Raw genomic sequence first — 16,642 nt, forward strand, 5'->3', positions numbered from 1 at the left:
ACGGTCACGTGACCTTCCACAACAATCGCCATGTTGGATGACACACACTGGCTGTGTTCGAAACCGCATACTTACCTACTACTCATACTAACTTATTGAGTATGCAGTGTGTTTACACTGGCAGTATGCGATTTTGAGTATGCGAGAAGTTCCCGGATGCATACTGCATTTGCCAGAAATGTTGAGTAGACATCGTGTGTTCACTACTCATACTGAAATTGCCCAAGATGCAACGCAACGGACAGCGGTTGCGCCAGACAGAGCTTGCGCCGCCTGGCGGTCGGCGGGTGTGTGTGTGTGGGGGGGGCGGCTCGGGTAGGGGGGCGGGCCCTGGCCCCGCGATCTGGGTCCGGTCCCGGAGGGTGTGAGAAACTCTGCGCTCGCCGGCGGGCCCGCCGCTGGGGTGGAGAAACACCAAGAACTGAAAGAGAAGATGTGGGCTGTGAAGGCAGCAGTGGTCCAGTAGTGATGGGGGGAGGGGCAGGAACCCCCAAGCTGGAGGCATGACTCCAGGAAAGACCAGGAACAACATGTCAGATCTCTGTCTAGAAGAGCACAGTGCTAGAACAGCTAAGATCCTGCAGAACCCTCCAGCTCCAGATGGGTTCCTGGTTAATCCACCATGCAGATGATTGGGATGCAAAAATGAAGTGTTTCGAATTTGTTTGACAGATGATTGCTCAAGTCTTATTTTCCAGTCAGAATCAACACACATTTTAGAAGAACGTACCTTCCAGAACTGACTCCAGCAGGCCAGTTAGCTCAGCTGGTCAGAGCGTGGTGCTAATAACACCAAGGTCATGGGTTCAACCCCCATACTGGCCACGGAGTAGAAAGATAAGTTCTTGTGGCTGCAGGAGACTCTGGTGAGACTTGAATCTCAGACAATCTCTTCTCCCTGAGTCAAAACAGCAGAAGCTTTCAAACCAACATGAACTACCTTCATAACTGTTGGAGCTTTCTCCTTCCTGTCCCGAAGTTAAACAATCCATCAGCACAAGCTTCAACTTCTACAACTCTGCTGAGCTTCCACTCATCTCTTGGTGCTCTGTCATCTTGTAGGACCACAGTGTCATTCACTTGTGAATTTCTTGTTTTTTTCCATTTCAGATGTTGCTGAAGGTTTTTCAGGAGTTCTCGTTTCCATCCTGCCAGAGTTCATTGCTCTCTTCTCCATCTTTGACACAGCTAAATGTCTTCTTTACAGAACTGTCCAGGAAGGCATTCAACTGGTGGAACCTCTTGTTCTTGTCCAGAGTCTTCACTTTCTGAGCTTTCAGTCTCTGGACGTCCTGTGGGAAAGCGTCTTCCTGTGCCAGTTTAAGGACACACGTTTCTGCTTCTCTTCTTTCTTCAAGGTTAGTTGTTTTATTTGACCGTTGTTGAAACTGTGGAGTTCAAATCATGTGACTTTCCCAAGGTTTGGTGTGAAACAGCTTCCAGGAGCATTACTCTGACTTGGACTTCATCAGCTTCAAAACACCACTGAACTCCAAGAGGACTGAGTGCTGGCTTCTGGAACTTGGTGTGGCTGCAGGAGAATGCAGGTGAGTCTCATGTCTCAGTCACAGTGTTGAACCTGCTCCGACATTTTCACACAAATCATGAAATCTCCTCTCACTGAGTCAGAACTACCAGAAGCTGTCAGACTAATATGACCACAAAACTATTTGAGAAGAAGGAACGAGCCTGATAGATATTTACTGTAGATCAGGACCAGAACCACTGAGAGGAACCTGGAGTTATCTTAATCCTGGACCAGAACCACTGACCACAACCACTTCACACAAGACAACGTGGCCAAATGGACGAGGCGTCTGACTTGGGATCAGAAGATTGAGGGTTCGAGTCCCTTCGTGGTTAGGAGTATCTGGGATTGTCTCAGCCTCCAGAGTCTTCACTTTCTGAGCTTCCAGTCTCTGGATGTCCTGTGGGAAAGCGTCTTCCTGTGCCAGTTTGAGGGCACATGTTTCTGCTTCTGTTCTTTCTTCAAGGTTAGTTGTTTTGTTTGACCTTTGTTGAAACTGTGGAGTTCAAATCATGTGACTTTCCCAAGGTTTGGTGTGAAACAGCTTCCTGGAGCATGAAGCTGCTCAGTGGAGCAGATCTCTTCACCCTGAGTTCCTGTTTGGTTGGAGTCGAGCTGCCTTTCACCCCACTTTCCCTCATCCTATCCGAAGTCACTACGTCAGCTGGCGGAGCCTCCTGAGCGCGCACCTGGACCTTATTAGACAGAGCACGGTGAGCCCAGATGAGGAAGGAACACGGGTGGCTCAACAGCGCGAGCAGCGCGAGCCAAAATAGCCTGGAGAGTTCTGTACTTACCTCAAAGCGATCGTGCAGGCGATCTCCCTAACGCCAAACGCCTAACGCCTAACCCTGCCGTTAAAACTAACGCTGCAACTGCAATAAAAGAAACTAAAAAAGCAACGAGTGGAGTCCTGCGTGCTTCAGTTGACAAAACAACACACTGATTAATTGTATTTCATGCACAATTATTGATGTACATCACGCTCAAGATAACACGGAAACCTGTGGGATTTTTATTTTAGTTTATTTTTATAAACTTGGTTGATTCTGGGACGGTGAATTGGATGTTGACTCCTGGCAATAGAAGAAAGCTTTCCATGTCCACTGAGATGCGACATGTTCTTATTGTCTAAACTTTGCCCGATGACTCTGATTGACTGACAGTCGATGATCAAACTGGAGATGGTGCTCACATCAACCGCAAATTTATAACTGCAGACAAACCCCAGTGCATATTATATGCACTGTGCATACAGAACGTGATGTTGACTATGAACAATGTTTTTTTCCAGGACTTTGACAGTGATTTGATTATATCAACATTTTTTTGACAGGACTTAGTGCGCAGCGTCTGTATGTCTGTCTACTGTCCAGATGTCTTTGTTTAATGTTTCAGGTTCTCACAAATATTTCCAAAGTTCCCTTGCCAAATCCCGCGATGGGCAATGGAATGATTTGGGACGGTTCGTGCGACAACGCGTGATTTCAGCCAACTGCTGATCCAACCCTCCAATATTCGCCATCTCTCTCAGCATATCGTAAGACCTCCGCTGAAGTACATGTTCTGCAATTTGTACTATTGACATGATATGCCAATGAGCATGCTCGAATAACCACGTATGCAATTGTGTTTTCAAGAACAAACGGAACAAAAGTTCACTTTGTTAGGATCAGAATGTAAAACCTTATTAATTTAATCTTGAGAGGGTTTCTTTTTATTTCAGACCCTCCAAAGCGAACTGTAAAACAAACAGTTCATTCAGTAGCTGCATCTTTATCAGCTGAGGAGCTGAGGACAGCTGAACAAGAAACAACTGCAGAGGCCTGAGAAACAGCATCACACACACAGCCTAGTGAGCTGATGATGTGGGGTTGAAGATGCACTGGTCTTCTGTCTGGGAAGCATTTGTTTGTTTTGTTAGAAAATTCCTACAGGTACCCCCATCGCTCCGATCCACAATCCCGATCCTCCATTGCCAGCCGCACCACAAGGACCTGAGGGGAGCAGCTTCACGGCAGCGGGAAGTACAGACACACACACACACAACTAGAGGGACTCAGATTGACACAGATTTAGGGAGAAATTGGTTTTTTCCTGAGCCTGTGAGGACATGTGCGGTGATTCTGTTCTTCTCTTTCTGCTGAGACTTTTTTAATGCAGGAGAGAAGGAGGAACTGTTGTGGCTGTGGAAGCAGTGGACACAATAATGGAGGGAGCTGCTCCAGAGGCTGGAGGCAGGGCGGCTGGCGGTTGAGGAGGTTGAGGAGGTTGTGGAGGCGGTGGGGTTTTGACTACGAACGTGGAAACTTCCGACGTGATGACGACATGTTGACTGCTGGCTGATCGCCGAGGTCAGAGCATGAACACACACACACACACACACACACACACACACACACACACACACACACACACACACACACACACACACACAAGGACACTTACAAAACCACACAGACAGAGAAAAGGAGAGGTAATTGGAATTCCCAAAGTTATTTTATCAACTTTCAAATGGTGATGCATTTATTGTATCTGGTCACTCTCAAGGGAGAAATATTAGTGGGTCAACAGAACTGATCAATCCTGATAAAGGGAGAAAGAAGAGGCAGCAGGCTGCCTCCCTTATGGGTCACTTCTCCCCCCACAGCGCTGTGGCTCTGACCACAGGCTGTGAGGCTCATCGTCTTAGTGAAATTATTTAAGATGTCATGCTTTAATATTGTGAACTTTATGTTTATCTGTACGTATTATGGAGAAAATATACCAATGCTAAACACACAAGAGAACTTATTTAAAGGTATAATACACGATTTTGATTTCTGGGTGGATCACCTAAATAATTGGTGGGTCCTTTTGTCAATCATTCTGACGAGCTGCTTTCGTAAGGCGGTTCTACGTGCTTGCGCCCAATCAGCTTCTCCCTTTTGCGCATTCAGAGTGTTTATGTAGCCGGTGAGCTTCTGAGCTAGTACTTACCGATGGCGAGTCTGACATAATGAAACTGGAACTGTTTCGGAAAAAAAAGCTTTATTTATGAGCAAGGCGGATCGCAGAAACTGTAAACAGAGCCGTGCACGCCGGAGAAGAGGAGATCGCGCTCGTACACTTCCGCGTTTCCTGGGAGAAGCAGGAGAGCCGGGCGGATGGTCTGGAGCATGGCGTTGTTCAAAAAGTGAGTAACAGACTTGGGGCTTCGTCTTTTCGAGAAAATCGTGTATTAGACCTTTAAGTGAAGGTTTGTTTATGATTGGCTACAAGAACCCTCAATCAAATGTCAGTTTCAAGATCCACTGACACAGATGGAACTTCCACCTCCATCTGTTTTAGCTGGAATATTTTTGGACTGAACAAAGATTATGTAGCTTAATAAGCTCAGCTAAACCTTGCTGAGTAACACTGAGGCCAAGTGTCACATTAACACGTCCTGGACGATGACAGTGGTTACAGGTATTGGATATGTTATGGCGTGAATAACTGCTGAAGGTCTTTAGTTGAGACGTACGGTCCATATGATACACCTGATTTCACACCAAAACCGCTCACCAGGAAGCAGGTTGTCTCTTTCCTGGGAATGTATTCCTGCTGCCGACAGTTTATTCCAAATGATTTTGATTTTATTGCTCCCATTAGGTCTCTGACTGCATGTTTGCAGGTTTCCTGGACTCCAGATGCACTGGAAGCGTCCCGGGCCCTGCAGTCTTTCTTCACTTTTCTGTCTCGACCTGTCATTTCGTTGTTTCTGATATTGAACAAACTGTGATGTTATGGTTCTGATAGTTCTGGTAAAATGATAATGTTCCTTCTCTATTAGCAGCTTGCTTCACGATGCGCTGTTTTGACCGCCAGGCTCAGGTTGTTTGGGATCCACGCCGGAGGAATGGACTGCGTTGAAGGACATGCTGATAACATGCAGCTTGTGTTTGAGGTTGTTTTCATTGAGCTGTCTCTTCAGACTGCTCAGCCCCTCCTTTACACTCTCACCAACTTTCTGGGGAATGAGGACAGTTTTTTTTCTCGCTCGGAGCTTCGATTAACAAACTAACCCATTCTGATGTGATATATTCTTGGTGTACATGGTGGTTCTGAGGGGGGAATGGTACATCAGGCCTTATCATTCCCACCAGGTTACATCATTGTGGTTTTCTGGGAAGTTCTCAGTGGTGGCAGAACAGCACTGTAGAGTGTTTGGTGTGTGCAGCTCACAAGGCAAGGCGAGGAGAACGCTGTGGGGAATGCTGCTCACCCGCCTGTGACCCCCTGATGGTGGACTTCGTGGAGCTGCTCTGTTTCAGATCAGACAGACCATCACATGGGGCCCTTCCCCTCCTGAAGGGCCTCTCCACTCTTCGCTGGCTGAACCCAGGTGACTGGGTCCAGGTGAAGGACTTCTGCAGGAAACACTGGAAGGCCAGGCAGTGACCAGGTCCAGGTCCTGCTGGACTCATGCTGCCTTTAAGGTAGCAAAGCGAGCTACCTGGAGCCAGGCGAGTCACTGTAAGCCTTTCCCAGCACCACCCTGACTCCAGCAGCTGATCTCCCAGCCACAGGGCAGAATAATCCCTGAGATCAGCTACTGTGTGAGGTAGTCCACCCTCCACCAGGCAACGGTGAAGATGTTCCTGCTCCTGAGGGTGCTGCTGCCCAAACCGCAGTGGCCCCCCTGCTTCGTTGCAGACGTATGGTGGACCTCACAGGACTCCAGGACAGCCTGTGGTGGAGAGCTGCCCCTGCGGTAGCTCCAGAGTCACATGATGCCAACTGTACTGTTTGTGCTTTAAGCCTTATGCTGCCTCCGCTAACACTTTACCATTCCTTGTTCCTGTTCCTCTCCAGGATTCTCTCTACACATTTCTGCATGCAGGCAGGAATAGCACTGGCTCAGAGCTGCGACATCCTAATGCTTCTCACTCTAACCCTTAGCCTTAGTCTTTCCCTTACCCTTACACTTTCCCTCTCCTTTTCAGCAGCATTCTGAGGAGGTGTCTTCCCTTGGCATGGCACCATTCATAACCAGCATGAGAGCCTCACTAGTCTTGTTACTGATGGATTTGACCTCCTCATGGAGGAGCAGAAGGCTATGTGTGTCCTGGGCCTGCTGAACAGAGTGGCCCTGGACCTCCTTCTTGAAAAGAAAGGGGGGTTTGCCCTCTCATAGGTGATCAGCACTGCTCCTGGGTTCCTGACATCTCAGAGAACATGACAAACGTAGACACTCAGCTGTCTTCTCTGCTTGCTGAATTGAGCTCTCAGGAAACGGGTGTCCCCTTGTCTGGATGGGACTTCTGGGATGGCTGACTGAGGGCAGCTGGCGAGCTTGGCTTACTAAGGTTGCTGGCATGCTTGCTATTTTCCTGTCGATTCTGGGGGTTTTCTCCTGCTGCATTATTCCCCTGGTCCGTTGTCTGGTTGCTCGCATGTTCACAGCTACTTTGGCTCATTATACTTTGCTTCATTCCACTGAACTGTTTGCATCCTTGTTCGCTCACCTTTCTGATGATTCTGATGATGATGATGATGATGATGATGATGCTGATGATTTGGGGTTGATTGACTGATGTGGGGTGTCTGCTGGCATCTCCCATGTGTTGAAGTTGATTAAACCGTGGTTGATTTAATCAAAAGGGGGGAATGTAATGGAAATTTCTCATGTATGCATGCTTTTTCTCACTTGTAGTGCTCACAGAGGTATTTTTGTAAACAACCGTAGCTCACACACTCAGATGTGTGGGGAACCGTGAATGCTTTGTCTAGAATTTACTTTTCCTGATAATCTTAGCGTAGCAGCTGCGGCACTCGTGGGAGTCTTCCTGTGTCCAGTCTATGGCTGGGTGCAGTCAAGGCCCCTGGGAGTGAACGTAGCAGATAGTTATTAGAGGCTTGCACGCCCCTGCGAGGGCAGAACTCACTCTGTTACTCTGTTGACTGCGTGACTTCTCCTGCTGTACAGCATAATAAAAGATACCAAAACGAACTCACCGGCTGATGCCCTTTATTAAATAAAATTGCCATAACAGGGGACATCCTTTCACGTGGGGATTCTGCACAAACCTACACACACTTGACAGTTCCACCGTGGCAGAATGTGCTCGGGAAGGTCTTCATCCCTGATTACTGTATTTCTGCATCTCTCCTGGAGAATCTGTTTCCCACAGAGAGTGAGATGAGCTCCAAACCCTGTTGGGTCGTAGACAGACGGACACTTGGAGGACTCTTCTCCTTGTCAGGAGACTTTTGTTGTTGACGCCACATTTGTAGCTTTTGGTCTCTTCATTAAAAAGATCTTGGCCGCTCCGTGAAAAATCCTGGATACGATTCTGATGTTGTGGAAAATGATGGATGGAGGCTTGACGTCAAACCTCCAGCTCACAATCTCACAACCATGATTCTCTACATGGACACAACAAGTCCCTGGTGGTCTAGTGGTTAGGATTTGGTGCTCTCACTGCCACGGCCCGGGTTCGATTCCTGGTCAGAGAAGGGTCTTTTTCGTCTTTGCCTTGTGTGGAGAACAACAGGATCCAGAACAGTTCTGTGCTGAAGTCAAAGAGGGTGTTTTTTGGGGGGGTTAATCCACCATGCAGATGATTTGGATGGAATCACTGAGGTGTTTCCACTGAGTTTGACAGATGACTTTTCAAGTCTCATTTTCCAGTCAGACTCAACACACATTTTAGAAGAACGTAGCTTCCAGAACTGACTGCAGCAGGCCAGCTAGCTCAGCTGGTCAGAGCGTGGTGCTAATAACGCCAAGGTCATGAGTTCAACCCCCATACTGGCCATTGGCTGGAATTCTTACTCCAAGTGTGGAACCTAACTTTCCCCACACATTTTGAGGGACATCTTTGTCAGGAAATTGAGTCTTTTGAGAGTCCATGTTTACTTTACACGGGGACAAGAACCAGTGATAGGACCGTGGACTTAGTTTGCACCAGGACCAGAACCACTGAGAGACTTAGTTTGGACCTGAATGGACCTGAGCCTGAGCTGGAACGTTGTGACTTTGGTTCTCATGACGGATCTGAAGATGCAGTTGATGGTCTCAGGCCAGCTGGCAGCTGGAGATCTTCCTGTAGCTCCGTAGGCCTCAACCCTCCACCGTGTCTTCCCAGGGCTCCTGCCCCACAGGTGTTGGGAGAATGATGGCGAGTTGTGCCGGGTGCTCTGATCTGGACATGTCAGCCATCGATGGCTCCCAAACACAGTGGAAAGTTCCAAATCATCCACAAATGCCATGCTATGTCTGCTATCTGTGCTGGAGACAGGAAGGCCTCAAACTGCAGCTGCAGCTCCCTCCATGAAGCTCCACCCACCTCGGGGACGATGGTTGACACGGTATCATTCTTCCAACACCTGTGGGGCAGGAGCCCTGGGAAGACACGGTGGAGGGTCGAGGTGTACGGAGCTACAGGAAGATCTCCAGCTGCCAGTTGTCCTGAGACCATCAACTGCATCTTCAGATCCGTCATGAGAACCAAAGTCACAACGTTCCAGCTTCACCCTTTAGAGTTCTGTGAGTTCTTCATCTAAAGCAGTTTCTCTCAGTTGCAGTCCTGATTCAAATGATCTGCTCGTCATCAAGCTCTGAAGAATGTGCTGGAAGAGGGAAACAGCTCAATGTTGGACAGAAAGGCCTAAACTGAGAAATACTAATCTAAACCAACAACATGTGTTTCAGATCCAAACTGACAGCAGTCACTCCGGGTGTCATCCTGCTCCTTGGTGGCTGAATGGGATGATGCCAAGACACACCTCCCACAGGAAAAGCGTTTGGACAGAACATCACTTAGTCAAGTTCAAGGCAATCACAGGATCCTTACGGTTCTTCATTTAGTTGCAACCATGAAGGGACTTGTACCCTCAATCCTCTGATCTGAAGTCAGACACCTTGTCCATTAGGCCACATGGCTTTAACAAAAGGAGAGTTGTGTCCAAACTAAGTCTCTCAGTGGTTCAGGTCCTCGTGCAAACTCGGTACAGGGTCCTCTCATTGGTTCTTGTCCCCGAGATCCCTCCACAGTGCTGGAGGACAAGATGTATGAGGTTCCACCCTGAGCCAGAATCAAACCCCAGCCATGGCAGTGAGCGCACCCACTCCCAACCACTAGAACACCAGGGACCGTGTCTAACATTTGTCAGCTTGTGAGTTGTTAGGTTGATGTGAAGCATGCATTGATTGCTTTCCTCAACTTAAAGTTGCTATCCGCGATTTTAATTTAACCAGGGCGAGAAAAATGCTTTAGACATCATGTACTAGCAAGTCCTGCTACATTTCTGTGAAAAAAAAAAAAATCTCACATTGATCAGCGTGTTTTGGATATCTGGCCCCGCAAAGCGCTGCCTGAGGATTCAGCGTGACGACCTCTCTGCTCCAGTCACAGCGCAGCAGCAGGGGGGGCGGAGCCAGGCCGTCTTCAGCGCGTGCACGACACCGGTAAACAGACCAGCATGGAAGCCGAAGGAGCAACAAGCTACTTTCTGTATTGAACATGTAGCGACAAGGTAACATCTGGTTTACCTGAGACGAAGCGGCCATTTATTTTGAACAAAAAAGAGTCGAAGTGGCTTCTGCTGTATTTCCTCCGGAGGATTGTGCACGCGTATGGGATGTGCATGTAGCGTTGTGCACGCTGAGTGGGAGCAGAGCGGAGGGGGAGTGGGAGGGTTTTCTCAACATGAGGAACCAGTCAGAGAGCTCGGGGGCGGGGCCAACATTTCAAACTGAAGTCAGGGCTCAGAATCACAGATAGCTCCTTTAAAGATCAAACACAGCTGGTTCTGTGAATTACTGAGCATGGTGCTAATAACGCCAAGGTCATGGGTTCAGCTCCCATACTGGCCTCAGGAGGGAGTTGTGAGTGACTGCAGGAGGCTACAGGTGAGTGTTGTGTCTCATACTCAGATGATTATTTTGAATTAGTCATGAAATCTCACCTCACTCAGTCAGAACTACAAAAAGCTGTCAAACTAATTTTGAGAATTCCCTGGTGGTCACGGCACGTCTCTCTGATACTGTGGCAAATCTCTTCAGGAAGTTCAAGTGAAATGAGACAGTTGACCTTTCGTAACACCCACCCCGGAACGGACTTTGTCCAATCACACATCCTGGCAGCCGTCACAATGAAAACACTTGTTGAGCTGTGGAGTCCCACCAAAAGAGGTCCTGTGGAAACAAGGCTGCAGAGGAACCCCCTGTTGATGGTGTAGGGACAGCCGTGTGCCACGTGACAACCATGACAGGTCTCTCCCACAGGAGAGTTTAGAATTTCTCACACAGAAGAGTTTTTCTGTCTCAAAGTTCCTTGAAGTGGATCCTGGAGCTGCTGTGATGTTCTTGGTGCTTTGTAAATAAAACTGAAATGAGTCATAGAGGGACATCAAAGAGGAAAGCTGTTTTACTGATGACATGCTGCGGATCAGGACGTGAAAAGATTTCATACCTGTGCCAGGAACTGAATTAATGTGGAGACTGGTCTAGAAATGTTGGGGCTTCTTCCTGACTTTCTGTGTGGGTCAGATCACTTTAAACTGGATGTCTGGATACATGCAGAAGAAAGCTACAATATCAGCTATAATGTATCCAAAATCTCTTTGAAGTTATTTATTTTGGTTGATATATATCCTGTCATTTATATCGCTCACTTCCCTGATCCTTTCTGTTCACCACGTGGTCAGAGCTTCTCCATGTGGAACCAGCGTATTTCTGCAGGCGACCCTCATGCTTGATGGAAATCAGATGCTTTTCTGCAAAGAAACAAGTCGAACGAGGACTGAGAAACACGTTGATATTACCATCATGAAGGACGCACCAGGAACCAGCTGGACCGGTGTGCCATCCTGCCGATTCCAGGGTTTCTGTGTTTTCAGAAACACAGAACCTGCTGCATGTTAACAGCGAGGAACAGGGTCAGGGTGCTGCTGAAACAGGGACCAGGCTCCGCCTGAGTCTTGCAGGGTCCCAGGCTCAGGTGAGAAGCACCTGTAACTGTCTGAAAGCCACCAGGAAGAAGATTCCAGCAGTAAGGCTGAGGAGGTTGAAGGATTCAGTGCAGGGAATGCTGGGATCAGCACTTTGTGAGAGAGGAGCTTATATAACCAGAGCTGACGGGAGCGGAGATGCAAATTGCAGTAACTAGCAAGCTCTCAGTGTCCTGCAGCGGGGAGGAGTGTGTGTGTGTGTGTGTGTGTGTGTGTGTACAGGCTGAATATTCCATTTCCACACACACATATTCAGTCGGCTGGAGAGTCCTCTGGCTCATTACAGCAGCAGTTCAGTGTTGGTACGTGGCTCCACGGCGGCGCCGGTCCCTGAACCGTCTCTGCCTCTGACCCCGGACGGGCGAGAAAGTTGTTGGTTTGATCTCCATGAACTAAAGGTTTGTGTTTCAGCTCGCTGCTACGGCGGAGTCTAACCCGAACCCCGACCCTTCCCCCCTTGTGGCACCAAGAAATCAGGTCCTCCTTGGAACTGGAGGGGCCCTTTGACCCCCCCAGGGGGTTAAAGTTGAGGCGTCCTAGTGACAGATGATACTGATTAGTACCAGGTGTACCGGGACCAGGAGACCCAGCGAGGACAGGTGACTCCACCCGAGGGCGTCTGCCAGGGGACAGTCTTCCTTTTTCAAAACCGGGACGCTGATCCATCAGACTGAGTCCTCTGATGTCCCCACACCAAAACCAGCGAGGACAGGTTCATCCCGTCAAGGTCTCCTCTGGGACTGGGCCTTCAGGGCCTCACAGACCAGCCACATGGCTTCCAGCGCCGCTGTGCTGCAGTGGATCGCTTCAGGCTCACCTTTCAGTGAGTTCAGATGGGAGCGTCTGAAGAAATACAGACAGCAGAGAAACGAGTGAGGCTAATTCTGAAACCTCCAGACACCATCCAGAGGTATTCAGTTATACTCAGGAGTTCAGAGGTCAGAGGTCATGCACGCTCAGTTTCATCTGTATGAAGCCACACTAGGAGCATATGCAGTCTGCAGTAACTGAGCGGCAGCTCCGGGACTTTCCTTTGGGACGTAGGGGAAAAGAAGAGGGTTAGCCAGGCGGCGTGGCTGAACAGGAGGCAGGGAGCGAGTCAGGACTTGAACCAGCAGCTGCAGCTCACCTCGTCCAGACCGACTCACACACTGAGGATCGTGTCTGAAAGAGGTCGGCGTCGCTACGACAACAGGATGTTTTGGTCCCAGGCTAAAAATAAAGGCTTTGTTTTATTTATGGGGCCTGTTCAGAAGACAAGAAGCGACTGTTTGGCATTTTGTTGGCTGTTTGAACAGTCCATCATCCTTTATAAAGGATCTCTGAGTATGAAAATGACTCAGATGAGAACACTGGAGCCATGAAGATGCAAACAGCCTGTGTGTCGATCAGGTGTTTGTTTAAAGACGCCATCAGCTTCCATTTCAGATCTGATGAAAACAAAGTCTCATTTCTGCCCAAACTGGACCCAGGAAACAGTCTAGAGGTGAAGCTGTGAGCCAGATAGCAGTAAAGCTCTGTCAGACGCTCAGGTTTCACTGTGCCTTTTAGTTTCTGAAAACCCATTCATCAATACTGAGAGCCGGCCGTTAAACACAGCTGATTTACTGCGTCTGAGACGGCGGCGCCTCGCTCCCAAAGGCTGAGGAGAATGGATCGCTTCTTATTTATTCATATCAGGAGTGGAGCTCATGTCAGGAATAAATCCAGCAGAGCTTCCAGCGCGGTGAGAGAGCAGCCTTCATTCATCCCCATCCTGACCTCTGAGGAGCCAGACGGAAACACAGCAACCAGGAAACACCACGGCTCCCAGGCTGTGCTGGTCACCAGGAGGCCCGGCACTGAGCACAGCATCCAGCCAGCATCCAGCCAGCATCCATCCAGCCAGCATCCAGCCAGCATCCAGCCAACCAGCATCCAGCCAGCATCCAGCCAACCAGCATCCAGCCAGCATCCAGCCAGCATCCAGCCAGCATCCAGCCAGCATCCAACCAACCATCATCCATCCATCCATCCATCCATCCATCCATCCATCCATCCATCCATCATCTGTGGTAGTGGTGGTTGGATGGATGTATGGTTGGATGGATGAGTTTCATGAAGATTTCTGGGAGTTTCTCCCTGTTTAGACCGGGTTACTATGGAAACTACTGATCATCAGCAGGTTAAAGGGCAACTTCGGTTTTTTTTACACCTGGACCTTATTTCTAGGTGTGTCATGCTCATATACTCACTCAGACAAACATGGTGCAGCTCGAAGTCCTTCAGAAGTTATTTAGATCCAACCGATGTAGCCGCACTTAGCGGGGGCCATGGCAAGGGAGCTTCAGCGCGGGACATAATCTCTGCAAAGTTGCTAATTTCGGCTATATTTCTTCATCCATCGCCAGTGTTATCATAAAGTCAGCACGTCTACCATCTTCAGGTGAGTCAGCTGACAGTTTTCGCTAACTTAGCCACAATTAGCTCGGATGGGAACGTAGCGGAGCTCCTCTCCCCAGCAGAGAGGCACTTTGAGTCGGCCTCGGCTGTCACGGCGCCCCGGCGTCTGACTTCCAGGGGCCGAGTTGGAAAACGGCCCTCAGCTGCTCCACGGAGGCTCCGGACACCGGCGAAGACGCACGGCTCGCGCGCGGCCGTTGGATGTCTCTCCTCGCCGGGAGGAAGCGTATCTCCGCTCCCCGGCGGATGCGCGCTCCGGTCCGGCCGCGGGACGCGCGACGAGCTCTGTCCTCAGCGGGAGAATCCAGATCTCCGCCGCCCGGCGGATGCGCACTCCAAGCCAGGCTGCGGGACACTGCCGGAGGCCCCCCTTCCGACCGAAAGGCAACCCAGCACCGATGGAGGAAAAAATACAGCCGAAATGAGCGACTTTGCAGAGATTATGTCCCGCGCTGAAGTTCCATTGCCTTGGCTAAGTGCGGCTACATTGGTTGGATCTAAATAACTTCTGAAGGACTCCGAGCTGCACGATGTTTGTCTGAGTGAGTATATGAGCATGACACACCTATAAATAAGGTCCAGATGTCAAAAAACCGAAGTTGCCCTTTAAACCAACCTGTCTCATGACGGTCTAACCAGCTCCCGTTCCCTGTTAGGGGAGAACAATCCAACGCTTGGCGTGGATGACAGGAACATGACAGATGACAGGAAGAGCCGACATCCAAGGATCAAGAAGCGCCGTCACTATGAACGCTTGGCCGCCACGAGCCGGTTCTCCCTGTGGGAACGTTTCTTACACCTCCTGCTGAAAAGTCTAAAAGTCAGAAGCAGACCTGCCAACCTGTACGCATTTTACGTAGCAGGTACGCAATTTGGCATCAAAATATGCTGGTAAGCTCCGCCTCATTAAACTATGCAAAAAGCTGCAGACATCTGTGAGCGCTGTTAGAAATGTGGACGTGCAATACTCATGTCTGCCACCAGGAGGCAGCAGCAGGGCTCTGAGGTGTCACGCATTTCGGTGTTTTGTCACGCAGTCACACAATGTATTTGTCACGCTGAAAAAAAATCCTGGTAAATCAGTCTGGTGCGCCGCAGCTATGGAACACGTGTGCTACCCTGTCGCTTACCTGTCAATCAAAAAAGGAAAGGGGCGGGCCAAAATAGCGTAACAACCAATGAAAAAAAGCATTGCTATCACATGATTCTGCCTCCAGCGTAGACTGAAAATCAGGATGAAGCCAGCTTTTGCTCTTCTGCTCTCTGGTCTGCTTATTCTTATGACACTGAAGTCTTAATCGTTGTGAAATATAATGGGTTTATTTTTTTTAAATCATTTTCAGACAATGAAGAAAAACAACACCTTATTCACATCTAGCTGTGCGAGTGTTTTTAGAGGGAGACATGAAGTCACAAAGCTGGAAATATTTGATCCTCATTAAAGGGTGAAGAGGTGGAGAGAAGGCTGTCTGGTAGAACAACAGGGAACTGCATTCGAAAGGAGGTCATGTGACTTACATTAACCCCCAGCTGGTCTCACCACAGTATCACTTTTCCAGAAGAAAACATCTTTATCTAATTTTCTGTGAAGCAGGGTCAGCGCTTTGGGTCCTGCATAAAAGCTTTTTAATTATCTGCTCTGGCGCTGAGAAGTGAATTCAGGATGAATCAGTGGAGACGATGAACGGCATCCGCCCAAACTCTGCCAGAGGTGAAGACGGACCAGGCGGCGCTGTTTCAACAGACCCAGTCTCAGCTCCGCTGAGCGAGGCTGTGAACCAGTCCGAGCTGAACGTCCGGTCCTCACACGGTCCTGAACACAGCCCTGAACACAGTCCTGAACACGGTCCTGAACACGGTCCTGAACATGGTCCTGAACACGGTCCTGAACACGGTCCTGAACACGGTCCTGAACACGGTCCTGAACATGGTCCTGAACACGGTCCTGAACACGGTCCTGAACACGGTCCTGAACACGGTCCTGAACACGGTCCTGAACACAGTCCTGAACACGGTCCTGAACACGGTCCTGAACATGGTCCTGAACACGGTCCTGAACACGGTCCTGAACACGGTCCTGAACACGGTCCTGAACACGGTCCTGAACATGGTCCTGAACACGGTCCTGAACACGGTCCTGAACACGGTCCTGAACACGGTCCTGAACATGGTCCTGAACACGGTCCTGAACATGGTCCTGAACACGGTCCTGAACACGGTCCTGAGTATGGTCCTGAACACGGTCCTGAACACGGTCCTGAACACGGTCCTGAACACGGTCCTGAACACGGTCCTGAACATGGTCCTGAACACGGTCCTGAACACGGTCCTGAGCACGGTCCTGAACACGGTCCTGAACACGGTCCTGAACATGGTCCTGAACACGGTCCTGAACACGCCCAGCGCCGAGACACAGACATCTGAAAGTCAATCACTTCTATCGACTGTGTGTGTGTGTGTGTGTGTGTGTGTGTGTGTGTGTGTGTGTGTGTGTGTGTGTGTGTGTGATTGGTCCATTGATCCAGAGGGGGGGTCACAGAGAGGTCAGGGTGGTCTGTTTAATGCAATGAGAAAACTCCCAGTATGTGTGTGTGTGTGTGTGTGTGTGTGTGTGTGTGTGTGTGTCTGTGTGTGTGTGTGTGTGTGTGTGTGTGTGTGTGTGTGTGTGTGTGTGTGTGTGTGTGAGTGTGTGTG

At 49.4% G+C, this 16,642-nt stretch overlaps 2 non-coding genes across 2 annotated transcripts; both read left to right on the forward strand.

Moving 5' to 3' along the window:
• The first annotated feature begins 751 nt into the window (after positions 1–751).
• Positions 752–825, forward strand: trnai-aau (transfer RNA isoleucine (anticodon AAU)). The gene has a single exon. It is a non-coding gene; the product is annotated as a tRNA-Ile (tRNA).
• A 7,411-nt stretch (positions 826–8,236) lies between these two features.
• Positions 8,237–8,310, forward strand: trnai-aau (transfer RNA isoleucine (anticodon AAU)). The gene has a single exon. It is a non-coding gene; the product is annotated as a tRNA-Ile (tRNA).
• The last annotated feature ends 8,332 nt before the right edge of the window (positions 8,311–16,642 follow it).

This window comes from Salarias fasciatus, chromosome 22, assembly GCF_902148845.1.
Source record: "Salarias fasciatus chromosome 22, fSalaFa1.1, whole genome shotgun sequence".
Lineage (NCBI taxonomy): Eukaryota > Metazoa > Chordata > Actinopteri > Blenniiformes > Blenniidae > Salarias > Salarias fasciatus.